The sequence below is a fragment of the Porites lutea genome, chromosome 4 (genome assembly GCF_958299795.1).
Source record: "Porites lutea chromosome 4, jaPorLute2.1, whole genome shotgun sequence".
NCBI lineage: Eukaryota > Metazoa > Cnidaria > Anthozoa > Scleractinia > Poritidae > Porites > Porites lutea.
In genome coordinates this window covers 11,986,465-12,005,681 of record NC_133204.1, presented here as the reverse complement: position 1 = coordinate 12,005,681, position 19,217 = coordinate 11,986,465, and the positions used below count along the sequence as shown (strand labels likewise).

Below are 19,217 nucleotides of genomic sequence, written 5' to 3'. Positions count from 1 at the left end.
CTCCCACCGATGTGCCCGGGTTCAAATCCCGGCATCGACACCGGCCATATTAGGTTGAGTTCGTTGCTGGTTCTCTCCTTTGCTCCGAGTGGTTTTTCTCTTGGTACTCCTGTTTTCCCTTCACCTCAAAAATCAACATTTCCAAATTCCAATTCAACCAGGAATCAGGGAGACGAAGAACCACTTATAACGAATGTGCTACCTCTTAATCGTTATTTATTTATTTATTTATTTATTTTGATTCCCCTCCCAATGCATGAGTTCTCTGTCAGTTTTTTTAAATGGTGCAATTTTGAAGATTTCTGTGGACGGCGCGGTGAGGGGTAAAGGAGAGGACTGAGATGAGCGGGACTTTGTTTCCCAGAAGCAGATTAAGTTCTAACCAAGTAGTTGCCCCTGTTGCCCAACTGCAACTTAACCTTGTAATCCATAAAGTAATGTGCCTTCGCAGGTACTTATTGTTACCTAGCTAATGTTGTAAAGGTTAATAGGTAATCTCCATTCTCCGTGAAAACCTGCACGAACACCTGCACGGCACGAAGTAGGAAAGTGAAAATGAAATATTTATTCTGCCGTTTTATTTTTCACTTTTTTTATTTCAATTCATTTTTATTTTTCCTTTGTTTCAAATTCTTTAGCATACATCACTATACCCAAAAACAAAGAAAATAAAAAATTAACTGAAATGAAAAATTAACTGCAACATTACCTCTGCCTGAAGAAAGTTGGCAAAGCTCCACTTAGAAGTTTCACGTCCTAAAATAGAATGAGTTACAATTTCCATCAGTATTAAAGGATTAAGAAATGATTACCATTTTTTCGTTGTTATTTTTGAGGATCAATGTAAGGTTATTTTCCCAGAGCTTGACAGATGGCCTGGCACAATTCTTTCGTAATTTTAATAAATTATATACGTCACCTTATCGATCAAGGTCTATATTCTCAACACTACTTTTAATCTGATCAGAATGCAGTTTTCACTTTTTACTCTATCATTATTTTACTTCCGGTTTGTTAAAATCTTATATTCTCTTAAAATTTTACCCGGAAACAGTAGATGAGAATATTTTCGTTGATCAATTGAATCGATACAGCCTTTCAATGGAAAACGAGGCAAGAATTCGTCAAAGGTATCGACGACACCTGAAGCGCACAAGTCAAGCCCTTCGTAGCTGCATCTTCCTCTACGATGATGGGGGCGTTCCTCGGTGCACGGATAGTGGCGACGACTTTAATTTTGTGTACAGCAGCGTTTCTGACTGAAGGTAGGATTTACTCAGTTCCATCTTTATGAGTTTATTCTAGAATACAGTAAACAAACAGACTCGAGTTACTTGAGAATTTTAGGAGGTGGGGTGGGGGACATCGAAACAGTTTTCAACTCGAGACAAAACTTGACACTGAATAAAAATGAAGCGCGCCACCTGTAGCTGTATATTTCACCCTTATTTTTACCAGACACAATTTACATCCTAAGTTTGAAGTTTTGAGGTTGATGTTCTCCTCCTCTTTCACTGTAGTATCAAGTGTCATCAAGCAGTTTAGTTTACGTGTACTCGGATATCCTTTGTGACATTGGTGAATGGTTTCTTAATATTCCTAAAACTTTACGGAGCGCTTAACAAAAGTCCCGTCTTGTTGAAAAAAGTAATTTGGAACCACGCAGAGTGGCCAGTTTACAGAAGATAGCTTTTAACCGAACCAAAATGAACCGCCATTCCACCTCGCTGATTGTTCCATGACCCAATGCTCTATATACAATTTTCATTTCAGGACAAAGTCTTCTGCAGCATGGGACGGTTAATTTCACCATTGTATCTCCAAGCCTGCTCCACTGCAGAACCGTGCAATATCCTCAGGTATTTTCCAGCTCCAGTAACATCCGTGTTCTCGCATCCATCAGCCATGAAAACAAATCGCTAAGTGTGCACGATTCAAAAGTCGTTTGGACTACAGATGTGACACAGAACAGCTTCCGCATTTGCGTGCTAGAGTCAGGCCTTGGTACAAATGGATCTGCTGTAGTGAACTGGATTGCGTTTCGTGGCACGCCCTCTGGCACCCTCAACGGCGCCGCCTCCTTCAACGCGTTCACCAGCGGAACAAAATGTGAAAGAGTTGACTTTGCTCAGGTATGGTTTCGATGCAGCGTTGTTTTCTTTTTAAGTGTTCACAAATTATTTGTAGAAACCAACAGGGCGTCTTAGAACTGGTGAGACTTTCCAGAGTTAGCTACATTGGGAGGGGAGTCGGGATGATTTCTCCCTACCCGTATCAGTAGGGACAATTATTGGGATGGTTGCCAGGGGGAAGTTAAGTACGTACTTATATGGTTTATTGATATTTAACTTAGAAATGTCACCGCAATGTTTCCCACTTAGTTATACTTAACGAGATAACGCTACTCGAGGGACTTTTAGCTTTTGTAACAAATGTTTATTTAACGCCCAGTTACAAAAACAAAAATGGAAATAAAATACCACTGTGGATTATGTCTATTCCTGACCATCAAGAATTATTGCGTTTTTAGCGATTAAGTTAGAAAGAAGCAACGTTTTAAGCTTTTGTTAAAATGATATTTACCCTTGACTGTCAATTCCAAAGTTTCTTTGAGGGGAGGGGTAAACTGCCCACCTACCGCTCCCTTAACTCAAGTTGACAATAACTTCTAAATAAGCCAAAAAGTTTGGTTAAGGGAGGGGTAGGCAGGCAATCCTAGGCCCTAGAATCCTATACTGATCGAAGGCCAGGATACTCTGGGTGTTACTATAATATCGAGAAATGATGTAATCATTATGTCACGAGCATAGGACAATGAAAAAATCTGAGTCTCCGAGAGGAATTGAACCTATGGATGGCCTTCCGTACACCGGTCGAATGCTCTAATCACTAAGCTGTTTGTATTGCGTAAACTCAGTACTGTGCTTATACATCTTCGTAAGGGGTTTTAGGATCGCTAATGGGGCTTATAAAACGCTTCGAAACAAGCTATACAGCAAAGCTTGTCAAAATTCGTTTGGTATTTTATTGGGTTTTAATCAACCGTCAAACGTCATAGTTGCAGCGAGAATGGGGTCCTATTTCTTTTTTCTACTAGATTTGCCCAGAGTTGCACGCTTTTCGTCTCGAGTTTTCTCAACCTTTCCGTACTCATGTGGCAATCCCATCTTAGCCTATTCTCATTTCTAACGTGAAGACCGTCGTTTAATTGAATTAAACCATGATGCGCTGGTGACAGTTGCTTTGTACATGTTATTATGAAAATATTGAAAATCTTTGTTAACCGAAACAGCAGTGTTAATAGCTTCCATCTTGGTTTGCAGAGGTTTCCTTCTGTCCCAAAAGTGTTGGCAACTGTACGTCACAGTGGCATCAGCACGCCACAGGACGCCATGAACATGTGGATAGAAGAGTTACAGGAAGACCACTTTAGAGTCTGCCTACGGGAAGTAAAAACATTTGACGGCAAGCACCAAAATATTCAAGTGGTAAGTTGGTCTGTTACGTGAGTTTTAATTGTTTGTGAGTAATAATTTTAACACGAGCTCTGTTGCAGGATACACTTTTTAAATTTATTCATTTAAAAATGAGGATTATCAAAACACAGTCTGAGTTTTCTGTCATTTTAGGTTGCGTCTTATGAAGTAATAAGAGTCTACTATAGACTGTTCGACAGTCCTCTATTTTTCCGTAAGATCGTCGAGATCGAGAGCTTTGCGTTACGGGCTACCCATCTTGCATTAGTGTCAAAACTACCTGGGGGCGGGGGCTATAATCCCCGACGCCCGCCCTCTCGGTACATTTGAAAATTAAGATAGCCGTGACGGTAAGACGCGGCATATCTAAACGATCTCACGAAAAAATAGGGGACTGTGAACAGTCTAAGTCTACTAAAAGTAAAATGAAATATCGGATCGAGGACTGGTCCACTAAGGTTATCAAATCGTCGAAAAAGCGTCAATGACCTTCTGATTCCTTTTGTTAAAATTTCACCATCCGGCAGAGTTATTAGCCTCTTTACAATTACAGCATCCTCTCTATGCAACAAATGTTAAATTAGCAACTGATTACAACAAGTTGTTTTTTTTTCTAGGACTGGTCACTCGGGCCTTTACTTAGGGAACTGGTGAGATGACATTCCATGGAAAACTTCAGTTTGAGAACGGTGGGGCTCCACTGGAACGAGATAACTTCGCTTTCTGCAAGGTAATAGACAAATTTTGGTAGTGGAACGTTGAAAAGGCAGATATTTGAAATTTTACTAGCAACTTGTTTGTCTTGAAGTTGGTAGAGCTAAGCCATGATGAACTTTGCGACAAAACAAAGAATTCAATCCGAAGTAATACAAATATCATGTGCTGTGTTGCCTTAAACATATGTAGCAAATGTAAAACTTGATGAGAATAAGACAGAATGCTACTTTTGCCTTTCCTTTTTCGTCTCTCTTCCCCTTTCCCTGTCCCTTTTATCAATAATGCAGGCTAAATTTGCTTCTTTTCCCTTCTTTACAGGTTCTTAACTATACCGAGACGTTTTATGCACCTCCCGTTGTTATGGTAACAGTCAGTTATCTTTATGACAGCAATAACGTTTATTCTGTTAAGCCGGAGAACAATGTTCTGAACGCCTGGATAGAGGTAAAATAGCGACATTCTTTACTGTCATCCGCTCGCTTAATTGCAACTTGAAAATTAATTTATTTTCACGTTAAAGTAGGCTGCTAACTGATAGATTCCCAGCACGATTTATTGTTTATCTTTTATCTAATGCGGTGAGTGTTTACGATTTGTGACCACAGGAAATAACCATTTCAACTTTTCGCGTATGCGTTAAGGACTTGGCAGGAATGGAAAGCCAACATGATCCAGTTACTGTTCATTACACAGTTATTGGAGGTAAATATCCTCGAACTAAAATGCATTGTTACTGTCGCTTTTGCGCTGCGCATTTCTTTAGTTTCGATCTCATAGGTCCCTTGAAACTACTGCAAGGGATGGTCGAAAGAAGGCTCAAAGAACACTTTCATTCAGTGCTCCCCTTATGTTTCTCGTACTCGATTCGAAGATCCTAATAAGTAACGATGAGTTAGGACTTATAGATCTACAGAAATTACAGAAACAGTTAGCAAATTAAGTGACATATATAAAAATAATTAATTGAATGGATAAATAGATAAATACATAAATAAATAAATGGATAGATAAATAAATAAGAAAACTTACATTTGATTTGGCCAAGATTTGGCGTTTTAAATTGTTGTGGGTATCATTTGTTAACAGATCTTGACCCGTGCATCAATGTTTCCTGCAAGTACTTTGCAGTATGCAAGGCGTTTGGTCCCAGGGACGCGCGGTGCATTTGCGTGGATAATTGTCCATCATTCGAGGAGCCTGTGTGTTCCTCCAATGGAACTACATACGATAACGAGTGTGTTTTCCAGCGAGAAATGTGCCATCTCCGGGCAAACTTCACTGTCTATCATCCAGGAGATTGTACAGGTAATTTTGCTTGTGAGTCATCATATTTTGTTGCATTTTTTAGACAAGTAAGTTCTTCATTGTTTACTGGCTCCCTGCGGTGTGAATAATCTCACAGTTGAATAAACCTCCTCATGATTTTCACTCGTGAGTAAGGTTTTATGTTACCAGCAAGGCAGTGTTTAAATTCCGCTGACGTACCTTCTCAAAAATTTGGTTTCAATTTCCTTTTAAATTCAATCTTGATGAAAGCTTGGTTAATAGAGGCTTTATAGTTTCTAGTTGCCAAGCTCTGCTGTCTTCTTTGTGGCTTAAATTCAATTCAGTCTTGGCTAGACATTTTTTAACTAAACAGTCTTACAAGTTTTTGTTGTTGTTGTTGTTGTTGTTGTTGTTTGTTTGTTTTCAGGATTCCCTTCCCAAAAAGGCCGTCATCGCCTCAGTCACAACCCAGTCTGGGCTGAAGCAGTTTGCGAACAAGTTCCACTGGAACCTTACGTCTTTTATCCTGACAAACCGCTTCAAATACAGGTTTCTGTCAATCACGTGAACTTCTCAGACCCAGCCTATGTTCACGAGGCAGTGGTTGCTTGGGTTGAAGACATCATGGGGAACAATTTCACAGTGTGTGTCACACAGGCTGGTAGAAACGAGAAGAGAAATGGAGAAACGTTTGCCACAGTGGACTGGCTGGCATACCAAGGTGCCCCTGACGGGGGAGTGTCGGGTGAAATGGACATGCCAACCTGGTGGACTGGGACGAGCTGTCGTACAGTGTCCCTACCCTCGGTGAGTTCAATTTGTAGTATTCTTAAGTTCATTTACAGTGTCTTTTAACTAAATCAGCAATAGTACATGAGAGATATATAGGACTCTTACGGACCTGAAAAGATACTAAAATTCCTCCTGAAAGTGATGCCTATAGGGTATAAAGGAAGGAAATGATAAAGAAAAGGAGATCTTTATTTGCGTCCTTTAGTAGACCTTTTAATAAAATATATTTACGTAAAATACTTTTTTCCTACCATAAACTTTAAATTGTTGGATTTATATAGCTGTCTTAACATCACATATTTTAAGTAATTCGATATCACCGTTTCTTTTTTCCTGGAAAATATAACAAGAATTCCGTTTTTAGGTTTTAATTCTATTAAAAATGTATTTGAAACCTTTTTCTAACAATGTTCCCTCTGATTGTTGTCATCACAGAGAAAGTTTACTTCAGCGCCCACAGTCCTAGTGTCAGCGGAGCATGAAAGACGCGGTGTAAAGCATGATGCTTCCTCTGTTTGGGATGAAGATGTCATAACAACCTCCTTCAAGATCTGCGTCAGAGAGTTACAAAACTTTGACGGCGCTCATGAAAGCATTCATATTGTAAGCTGCTTCGTTTATTTGTTATGTGCACTTTTAACCACGGGAGTACGCACTTTATGCTCATTTGACGGTCTGGTGGTCCAATTACCCTTTATATAACACTTTTCTGCTGAGAATGCACAAGTTTAGGCAAAATAGGGCATTATTGAAATTACGAAGAATGTTGTTGGAAATAAAATTGTCTTTAGGGTTTGAAAACCTTTTGTGCTTACAGATTTGCCTTGATAGTTTTATATTGAAAGTTACTGTACGACTTTACCTCTTTTGCTTTGGCCTTAAAATTACAATTTGTTTAGTGTGGCGCATGTGTGATGCGATTGCCAGAAAAAAAGAAAAGAAAAGAAACTTAAGGGCTTTTTTTAAACTTACGTAGTATCAACTTCCGTCTTACACAATTTTCATGTTTTTTTTTTTATATAAATTATTTTATACTCCCCCAACTTGAAAATGGTAATCTGTTAACCTGACAACTAATTTCTCCGTTGGCAGGATTGGATAGCTTTTGAAGAACTTCATCGACCACTTTTCAGAGAGCATGGTGCTATTTACTTTTCCAATGTGAACAAGCAATCTAAGGATATGAACTATGCCTTTTGTGAGGTATGTTCTCTCTTTTCTCCGCTGGAATGACCTTCTCTCCAACCGAACTCCCCTCGACTCAGTGAGTCGCCCACTCACTTGCGCTACTTGAGTTCGAATGCTTTCTGCTTGCGGTTTTTATTCATACCCTCTGTTATCTTGGATATGTACACGAAGGTAATTCCCATGTTCAACTCCAAGACCCGCTTTGTACTGAAATAACAAAATTGTCATTCTCCTGCAGTTAGGATGTCTTAAATTTCCTGTTGGCTTTGAAATGTTACTTTTAATGTTATATTTCACACTGGCCTTGATTAATGCTTCAATTTTCGCTTTCTCACTTGTTTTTCTTTTCTTTTCTAAGGATGTTGTCTTCAAAAAGCATTACAATGATTCTCCTGAAGTGCTGGTGTGTGCAAACCATACAACAAGCGGAGGAAACCTTAATCCATTGTACAACTCCATATCAGCTTGGGCTGAGGTTAGAAGTTATTTTAAAATGAAAGAACGATTTTTCAATCAATAAGCGTTATAAATTTTCATTTCATTTTTTTCTAAACAAGGTCTTTACATAGGTGCGTCGCGGTCAGTAGGAAGTGAGCCATGTGAGTTTATGAACTTTATAAGTTGCCTCCCTTTCCCTCTGCTGTGGGGTTGTAGTATGATAGCAACAGGTGTGTCAATAAAACGTGGAAGCGCAGACGGGGTCCATTGTTTTTCTTACCTGTTTTCTTTCGTTTTCTCCTAAACAAAATAGAAAACAGAAAACCAAGCAAAAACTAAAACAAACCAGCAAACAAAAAGACAGTGGAACCCGACCCCGATGGCGAATTGGCGTTTTACTGACAATTTATACTATAGGCTTATTAGGGCTTAGGGGATGTCAATACGAGCGTTTTTGACTCCGGCCGACAGTAAAGCGACAGCTTTTAGCAGCCAGTTCTCTCTTATTACTTCGTCTTTTTTCTGCCAGTACATAAACAAGACCGGTTTTAGAGCCTGCGTGAAGGAGCTGTTTGTACAACAACATGATCCTCTGTCAGTATCATATGCAGTCTTACCAGGTGAGAAAGCATTGAAATTCGGTTATGATGTCACTCGGCACTGTGCTGATAACTGATTATGAAACTATCTTCAATAAAGTCCATCCCGACTGGGTTATAACATGACAAGTAGGTCTTCAATGCAGTCGAGCAGACGGGCGATCTTTTCTTGTCTTATTTTTTTTTGGCATATAGCCAATGCAAGCTACAAAACTCCCTTGTTTTTGTGAGAGTAGTCAGTATGTTTGGTCCTTTCTTTAGAGCTGGAGAGAAGACTTATTTCTTAATTTATTTCCCTTCATTTTTGTGTCCAAAGACGTTTGTCCACCCGGATGGAGCTTCTACAACGGTTCCTGTTACTTAACAAGTGAAAAATGTGAGACACACTTGCACCGATGGAAACAATAACTTCACGTGCGCTTGTACTTCGCCGTATTTTGGAAAACAGTGCCAAGGTATATGAAGTCTAATATATTAAATATAAGCAAATATAAATGGGATGTTGATTTTCTTTCGATTCGTCTCTTCATTGAAAGTCCTGCGAAAGAATGCCACTACTGTAACCGTTACCTTTTATACAAAGTAGATCAATCGGATTACTTAAGCAATAGACCACACTTTCCATGGGTTTACCGGCGTAATAAACCACGCGGGATGTTGGGAGAACACGAGAAAAGCTTGTAAATCACGCCGGTAAACCCATGGAAAGTGTGGTCTATTGCTTTTGTAAAATAACTTCAAATTTTCTATGAGTTTACCGGCACAATAACCATAGGTTTTTAACCAGTCAGAGCGCGCGTACTATCTTAGTTATTTTATAAAAGAAAATAACAACGCATTCTGAGAAAGTTGGTTGTCAATCATAATAACTACAAACATAAAAATCCACTACAATAAATCAATTACAACCTACCTATGTGACCTGCCATTTGAACCTGCTTAAGATAGCCTTTGTTTCGTAAGAGGTCCGTAAGAGTGCTTGATAGAGGCAAAAAACGGAAACGTTGGTTATTTAAGAATTTTTTCATGCTTAGCGTGCGTATATCGAGTCATGGATTGGAGAGCACGAAAGATGCGTAAATAAGAGTTGCACGAGGCGATACCCGAGTGCAACTCTAGCTTCTTGAGCGCTCTTCAAACTTCTCGAGTGCATCCATAACTCGATATACCCACAGCTAAAAGTATGAGCAAATTCTTTTATAACATAGCTGCCAAAATGCTTGCTTTTTGATTAACTGCAAAATTCTCGGAACGCGCGACGCAATAACAAACGCTTCTATTGGCTGATTACAAACACGCCACAATCGTCTAGTTTGAATGAAAATTCTTTCTGTAGAACTGAGAAAGAAAATTTGCTTCCTTATTCGTTAACGATCATTATTATTCATTCAAAATATTTCCCCAATTTTGATTGGCTAAAAGCACACGCATAATTCACCATAACCAGTTACTTATGACCAAATTTGGAAGAATTTTGTGTTTAACGAGGAAATGACGTCAAAAACGCAGCCTTCTGTAGGTTAATGCACCGTTAACAGAGAAGACCTGGGGACGAGATTGAGTTGTTTTCGTTGTAAAAACTAAAATGGCGGACACTTCACTCGTTTCAAGAGTAAGAACTACAGCTGGAACTAGGCGAAATAATGGCTAAAAACATTGCAAAGACAGCAAGAAGACAACTTGGAGGGCGACATCTGCTATTTGGAGAATTTGGAAAATATTTGCGGAGCTGGACAAACCTAAACGTAAACTATCGAAGATAAACTTAACATCGATCCAGTAAAGCTTGTTTTAGCTATGTCTTTAAACTAGGAATTATTTTGAATGAATAATAAAACAATTATTGAATTCGGCTTTCGTATCTTAAGAAGAATTATGGAGATCTCGGAGGGTGTTATCCGCCTCGGCCTACGGCCTCGACGGATGACACCCTCCTCGATCTCCATAATTCTTCTTCATAAGATACTCAGCCTTATTCATTAATTGTTAAGTGGAAACTAAGCAGAAACAAAGGTAAAAGAGTCTTAAAGTTCACGTAAAGTTAAAATGCTCACATGTTTGTAAGAAGTGGTGGAGTATGGTTTGGATTTGCTGAAAAGATGTTTACATTTTGCTCGGCGAAATACAGAAAACATGTTTTTTAGCGAAGACGACTGTCATCCTTCTTTAAACTTACATTCATTTACGAACATTGGCTGGTCATTACGGCTTCTTGAGAACACCTGGTAGCAGTTGTTTTTGTGAGTAATAAATTAATGTCTTCTTGTGTAATTTTTCTTGTTATTGCAAGAAAAATTTCCTGCTTCAGTCGGATTGTTCGGCGATAACAAACTGAGTGCAGAACTTTTCGTTATTGAGCTTAATACTTGTGTTGTAAGGGATAAACAAACGTTAAACACGGAGGACACGTTATACAAATTGGATATTTTGCGACACAGACCAATCTCTGGTCTTTTCCCACTTAAATGTCAGTCTTTACGGCAGACTTTTCAACGAATCATTCAGGCTGTATTATTTGCGAAACATCATCACCGCTTTCGCTGTTGGTTTGAGTGGCTAGAACGAAAAAAAGTCTATTAACTTTTTTTTATCATTGCTGTCGATTTTTGGGTACTTAGGAAAATAGACGGAAAACATAGCTGAACACGTCATCATGTAAAAATCTTTTATTTATTTATTACAGATTCACTCCACTAAATTACAAGCAAATAATGAAATGAAATAAGCTAACACTACTATAAGAAAAAAAAAAAGTTTTGGAGAAGGAGACAACCAAAAGCGCCAATGCGCCATACTAGGGATGCCCCCACTAATTAAAATATAAGAAAAATTTATGCAAATAGAAATATAAATGTTCTAGTTATCCTTAATAAAGCTTAAAACATTTTTTTTAAAAGTTGCAATACTGTTTGATTCTCTAATATGATTGGGTAAACCATTCCATTCATTTACAATACGGTTAAAAAAACTATATTTAAAACCACCAGTTCTACTAAAATTTGGAACAAGGTCCTGTGTGTCATTTTTCCTCAAGTTATAACCTGTATTTCTGTCCTTACAAAGTATGAGCATATTTGAAATGCCAATATTATAATGTTCATGAATTACATTAAAAAAATGTAACATCTCCAGTGAACCTCCTATTAGATAATGACAACAATTTTAGCTTAGATAGTCTAGTATCATAATCATCATCAGACCTAGTGATCTATCTGGTAGCTCTTCGCTTAACAGCCTCCAGTTTATCAATGTTACGTTTAGTATGAGGGTTCCAAGTTTCGCCTGAATATTCTAATAAAGGTCTCACAAGACTACAATAAAGTGTGTTCATGGTATCAATATCCTTTAAGTCCCTACAAGTCCTCTTAACCAACCCTAAAACCCTATTACCCTTAGCCAAGAAACTGCTGGTAGACGACACTTGTGTGCCCCGAGTAACTTATTATTTTCTTTAAGGAGCTAACTGACCAACAACCCACTTTCTTAGAATGCCGTGGGTTGTTATTTTCCCGTAATCCGATTGGTCAACTTTATTTAGGTGGCCCCAGCTTATAGTGGTCGCGCTGTTTTAATATTATTAAGTGTTCTTCTTCCCTTTAACGGCAATTCTTTGTGTTATTCAGTTTTCACCGTCAGAAACTAATAGTTGTTAAACAAGTCTTACTTTTGTTCAACAGAATTCGATGAGTGCACGTCTAATCCGTGTTTAAACGGGGGAACGTGTGTGGATGCAGTGTACAACTTTACTTGCATTTGTCCCAGCAGTTATGTTGGATGGCGTTGTGAAGGTATCTACATGTATCAAGAAATTAACATAAACTGTATTATTGTAGTGCATAAAAAGCGAATTTTTAGCTGTTATTGAGATGTAAATAAAAGTGAGACGATCTCTTCACTCTAAACGTTTGAAGCAGTAGGGAGCAACATTAAATAAAAGGGGAAAAAAATTGTTGTCACCTAAAACTTCTCTCGTTGATATGAAACATGACATAACTGAACCAATTCTTTTCACAAGAATATAAAGAAGGATATCGTTGATCTCATGTCGGTTATAACGTGGCTTCTCCTAACCACAGCAGCTAGCCGATTTCACAAAACCTTGACGGTAAAGTGCTATTTCGTTTTAGGGCTTTTACCTCAGTCCCCTAAAAATGAGGTTTAGTTCCTATAATTCTAACACACTGTTTTCCCTCTTAGAAAGTGCACAAATATCGTGTAAAAATCTCTTGGCCGCTGGCCATACCTCAAGTGGAACATACTATTTGAAAGTCAATGGTTATTCATTCCAGGTCAGTTCATTAGCGTTCTACTTACTGAAAGAAAGCTTAGAAACTCATAATAGGGAGCTTAAGCAACGACGACGCGGACGGCAACGAGGACGGCAAAAAAAGCAATAGGTTTGATTAGCAAAACAACAACTTTGCACGTGCATCACGCTTTTTTTATACATTTCTTTGCCGTCGTTGCCCGACTACAACGTGAAAGTGCCTGAATTCACGTTTTGTCGAGGACGGGAACACAAGACAACTTTCTTTTCTTTTCCTGAACTTTGATACAGTCCTTTAGAATTCAACTCCAAAAACATTTGCCAACATTTGACGAAGTAAACGAGATGTAGTAAGCGCGATAAAGTTTGAAGCGGTGCGAATTCACTTTTTAAGTGACGTTTTTGTAGCCGTCGCCGTCGTTGTTGCTTAAGAGCCAATGTCTGTAATTTTCGAGAATCGGTTGACAGTCGTGAATTTTTGAATTTCTTCATATTTCGCCCAAATAATCTCTATAGTACACTAATTCCAAAAATCACGTTAAAACTTGTAACTGCTTTTTATTTTTTCAGGAATCAGGTAAAGTTTGATAAACTCTAAATCGGCGCTCTTTCGAGTATGAAATTAGCGAAAATTGCGCATTTTCTTCGCGCTCGTACATAAAAACGGAATGATATCTCTAGACGAAATCAAGTCACAAAACAGACACACATTTTTACTTTATAATTCAGCAATTAACTTTAAATAAACCGTTTAAATGTGACTGTACCGGCCGTAAGAAGAAACACGGTTTCAGCACTTTTCAAAAACGGCAAATTTCGCCTAACTTCACCATCGTAAAAACCCAGTTGATACATAGAATTTCAATATGAAACAAGAACTGTATTGAAGGATATCCTTTTCTTTTGTTTGTGTTAAAATATTTCTGGCGGCATTCCAAATGCGCTTCTTCGAGAGACCAAATTCTGAACGGTATTTTGACACCAGGAAAGCACATGCAACAAGCAAGTTTCGACGCTTGGAATATTAATCCTTTGCAAACATAAGTTACTTCGACATTTAAACCCTAGTCAGAGTTGTAACGGTTTCAGACTATATTTCGGCGTTTTTCTTCGGTTTAACATGATTCCTTTCAACTGATTTTTGCGATAAACCATAATGAAGAGACACGAATACGCAGTTCAAATCACAGTTAGTAGGGGGGAATATTGTCGAAATACTCGCTTGCTATAGTTTTAATCGTATTGAAACCTTAAAATCAGAAAAGTTATTTACTTACCTGAACTTAGATGCTAGATTGGTTCACAGTACCGCTGACTAAATTCTGCATCACGGCAGAATCTGTCAACACGAGGCAAGATTACATTCCGGAAGTGCGTGACGCGTAACGCGCCGGAAAAGAAATTCCTGGTATAAGTGTTTTACGGTGCAAGTCTTTGTTGAATGTTCGTATAGCATCTCGCACATATTCAAACTTGGTTTGTGGCGCCTGTGGCCCCACAGAATGCTGAATTTATTGCGATCATGGAAAAGATGTCGTGAGTCACTTGGTATGCTCCTGACTTGTTAGTCACGTGAGTATGTAGAGCAATAACCAAACATCGACCCTACCATGCTAATGAGTAATGATACAAGTAAGGTTTTCTTCATTTATGTCAGGTGATCTTTGTTTGATCCACAAAAAATGGCGCATGACTGAAATAAGAGTTTTTCCACATCACCGCGTTCCGGGTGGTGGTACAACAAATCACGTGGTACCGTTCTAGATCAGCCTACTGGCTGCTCATAGAGGGGTCCATAAAGGCACATCGAGTGATGACTCTGTATGGCCTGAAGAAAATAATATACGCAAACGTTTCGGTTGAGCGACGAAGGTGCAGCTTTTACACTATTTTTTCGTTTCGAAAATAGACGAGCACGCGAAAGGTCTCAGGTGACTATGCTAACCGTCATGAAAAGTCTACTTAGCTTGTTTAAGTTTAGGGCAGGAGGAAGAGATGGGTGGGTTGGTTGGCATTGGGTTCTCCGTTAGGATCAACCCTACACATACAAAAATTCTTGTCTTTATCACTACATTTAGAGCTAGTAGACTTTAGTTGATCCACAAAATTGGCGCATGAAAATAAAATTTTTTTCCTCACCACCGCTAAATGTTTGGTTCCGGGTGGCGGAGCACAAATCACGTTGTAGCGTTCCAGAACAGCCTACTGGCTGCTCATTTAAAAGGGGTCCGTAAAGGCACATTAATTGATGACTCTGTGCGGCCTGAAGAAAATTATATACGCAGACGTTTTCTGAGCGACGAAGTTGCTGCCTTTACACTTTTTTGTCTTTCCGAAAATGGCCACTAACTTCTCTCCTCGCTCCTCGCCGCTAGGAGGTCGTTTTTGCCTGAGAGATACCACTACGAAGGAGTTTTAGCACGCAAGTCACTGCTAGTGCAGACCTAGGAAAAGGGCATTTTCCATCTGAAATTTAAATAGAAATGAAAGGCTATTTTGAGCCTTTTCTCTCTTTTCTCCGCAACGTATTTGGTTAAAAGATAGTAAGTAAAATGGCTGAGGCATTTTAAAGCATTTTTTCATTTACGCGACGGATTTTGGCGTTATGAAAAAAAACTTGTCAGTGAATTGGTTTATTTTCTAGCGTGCGAACAAGTGCTGGGGGGTGTTGGCGGACAGAGCCAGGTGGCTGTTCCTTTTTTTTAGGCGGGAGCTAGCAGGACGAGCTTTCTGGCCTAAGGCCATACTGTGTAGACTGGCCTTTAAGGGCCTCTGTTCGGGGGCGTGGGATCAGATAAAGTACAATTCGTCAACAGCAGGTTGAGGTCTCACCAGAAGATGCCCTTGCTGCAGAGGAGCAAAGCAATACCTTTCAGTAATTTAAACATGTTAAATACTTGTATTTCGCTTATCAAATGTGCCCATTGTCCACTGTCGATTTGTGGTTTTTCAGGAACGTTCTTTTGCGGAGCATTGGCCAATTTTCTTTAAACAGTTTCACTCGTTTCCATTTCCCTGCTCTACCTTCATGTGGCATATGGCGTACGTGTGTACCTAAACCACTCAATTCATACAGAGGTAATCGATAGAGAAGTCTATACGCCAAGCGGTGTTAAGATTAGTTAATCACAAGCAAAGGCTCAGAAGGCTAAGTGAAAAGTTTTGCAGACTCGGCTTAGTAACTCTATTTGTTTTCTTTCTCTATTTGAGTTTCGGCTGGTACATCCTAAAATCAAGTTTAGTTCCACATGTTTTGAAGAATATAAAATATAAAACTAAAAAAAAAACAGTGTTAATTGTCATTTTATTTTTTCTTGTACACTCGTGCGATGATTCATCCTTTTCTGTACGGTTGCGTGACCAGACTCAGATCACACACGGGCTTTCATCACGCAACACAGCATTTAGTACGAAGCTAAAGGACGGAAGATTTCAGTAAACTGCGGCCACTTGCAGTTGAAACGACTGTGGTAAGTAAATTCTTAGAGATCTCGAATCCCATTTAGAGCTAACACGCCGTTTCTAGCGGCTTTATTTTAGGTGCAGAAACTCAAGGTCAATATTTACACTCAATGAGGACTTAACCTGAGCGTCGTCTTTTTCAGCTACTTGCGTGCAATCAAATGCAGTGTTAATCTACTTAGTTTTTTTTTTTATAACCATCAAATTGAAAAGCGTTTTTCAAAAGATTTTAAGTGCTTTCCGTAATGTGCCCCTTATAAAAGACGATAAGTTTGCAAAAACTTTTGTGTGCCTACAGTCGCGGCTAGCTTGTTTGAGCGTTCCAACGTGCGAAACTACCCTGCACCTTTCGGTGTCTCATCGACGCACTTTTGTAATGCCGCCAAAAATTTTTTGACAGAAGAAACGGCAAAGGATGTGCTTTAAAGTAGTGTTTGTTTCATGTGGAAATTCTATGTATCAATTGTTTTTTTCAATGTTGAAGTTGGGTCAAATTTGTCATTTTTGAAAAGAGCCGAAATCGTGTTTTTTCTGGCGGCCGACACAGCCACATTTAAGCTGCTTATCTAAAGATAATTGCTGAATTATTAGAGATATCATCACGTTTTTATGTACGAGCGCGAAGAAAACGCTTAATTTTCGCTAATTTCATACTCGAAAGAACGCCGATTTAGCTTTTTCCAAACTTTGCCCGATTCAGGAAAAAATAAAAAGCCGTTACAAGTTTTAATGTGATTTTTGAAATAAGTGTACTATAGAGATTATGTGGGCAAAATAGGAAGAAATTCAAAAATTCACGACTGTCAACCGATTCTCGAAAATTACAGACATTGGCTCTTAAGCTCCCTAATCCCGAGGCTCGGATACGGTTAATAATATGTATACAAGACAATTGATAATCTTATAGTTGTAATTAGAGTGTTCCTGCACCAAAATCAACGCTAAACACAAGTCGAGTTACTGAAGATTATTCTATAAAACTGAGCGATTCTTTAGTCGTCTCTGTTCTTTTACTCGCTGTAGGGAGGACACCGCTCTATAAAAGACGTAAACTTAATGTCGTCTTAGACTGAGTTGACTGTGTGAGTTGCTCCTTGTCTAGCATACTCCTGGTAGAAGTTGAATTTTATTTTATTTTATTTTGAGGAGAGGAGAAAACCGGAGTACCCAAAAAAATCGACGGAAGAGCGTCGAGGACCAATGACAAAAAAACAAAACAAAAAAAACCCCATATCTCGTCCGAAACCTGCATTAAAGATTAATGGACCTGTAGGTTCCATTTTATAGGCATTGTACTCTTTCGATATCATTCACTCTTTCACATCATTCATGATCACTCCTTCATATTTTATTTTACTTTTTCATATCGTACATTAAAGTGATATAGCAAAAACATTTTTTTCCTAAGGTGTACTGTGACATGTCTAATGGTGGATGGACACTCATTTCACGCTTCTCCAATGCTGACAGTCTTAACTGGATGCAGAACAGCGGCAACTGGTGGTATGACCGAAAAACAACTTATGGCAGTTATACCATTACATCGAACAACTATGACATGATATCACCTGCATTCTGGCTCGTTCAAGGCAATCATATCAAAATTACGCGCAGTGATGACGGCTCGCATACATATCTGTTGTACACTCCTTATAACTGCATCGGAGGAAACACCTTCAGAGGCTTTATAACCAGCTTTGGTAATTTCAGAAATGGTTACGTTTGGAACAGCAATGGTTGCAGAGGATCCTGTTATTCATACTTTGGAGGTAGTTATTCATCCACGGTGGGTTTCAGCCAAGCGTCATGCAGCAGCAATCTTCAGTCTAGTTATTACCTGTCCTTCTGGTGTGACTGGGGCAGTGGTGACGGGGCAGTGATGATGATTGGAGGAGGAGGTGATTCATGCAAGAGAGCGGATCATGGGATTGGTATTACAGAGGCTAATGACGCTCATTTTGACAACGGCTGTGCAGACTTTGGTGATGACTGCTACAATCCTTCTGGTTATTCTCTCAATCTTTGGGTTAAATAACTTTGTTCAGTTTAATGACTGATTAAAAACGCTGAAATACATTAAAGCAAAAAATCACCGACTAACGAAACAGGCAGAAAGTTTGAAAGGAAAGATCATATCTAACGATTGTCACCTTAAGTCTGTAAAAACGTAAAAAAGTCAACGAAGTATTTGTTTATAATTTTGTAACCCGTGAAAGTTATTTTAATTTCTGTGGCAAATCTAAGGTGATGTTGACTGGTACACATCAGAGGCTTGCCCCATGAAGGCTCTTAAACACTAGCATACGCTTAAGATAGTCTCAGCGGGACTGGAGCGTAGAACAGCCGAATGTGCTAGATATCTGCGATTGTGAAGCTGTGTAACCTTCGATAATACTGGCGGCACGCCTTTGCAGCTTAACTAAGTACTCTCGGTCAGTCTTACAGCAGGAGTCCCATACGACAGCGCAATAGTCGGGCACCCCTGACTAAATATTGTTTAAAATAAATAAAAATTTCCTCCCGGCTTTCCTCCCCATCTACCACCTTGCCCCTCCTGTCTTGGGCACTTTTGCACTCAGTTTGCCCTTCTCTCTTGGTATGTTTGTCACAAGAAACGTGATCGATTGTTCAATTCTTTTTCCAAACAACAACGGAAAATTGAAAATTGATCTCAAAAATAAATTTTGAATTTTCTTCTAAATCCACGTAATGGTAGGTAACATGACGGTTGCGTCAGCGCTTTTCCCGCGAATATCTAAAATATCGGTTGTTTAATTATCTATTAAATATTGACTGCAGAAAATAATTATGGGCTATGTTTTTTTTTTAATTTTTTTACAAGAAAAATCGGAAAAAGACAAAAGTAAAAAGACAGGAAATAAAAAATTACGCTATCGCATTCATTAATGTAACAAAATGTAAAATTGATTAAACGTAGCAAACAAAATTGGTTAATTATTTTAATGGTTTACGTGTCTTTTAAATGAGTTGTCTTCGAGGAAACTGTATGCT

The 19,217-nt window shown here is 38.8% G+C and overlaps 1 pseudogene; it reads left to right on the top strand.

Moving 5' to 3' along the window:
• The first annotated feature begins 1,742 nt into the window (after window positions 1-1,742).
• LOC140934208 (uncharacterized) lies at window positions 1,743-19,169 on the top strand (annotated as a pseudogene).
• Window positions 19,170-19,217: the final 48 nt, after the last annotated feature.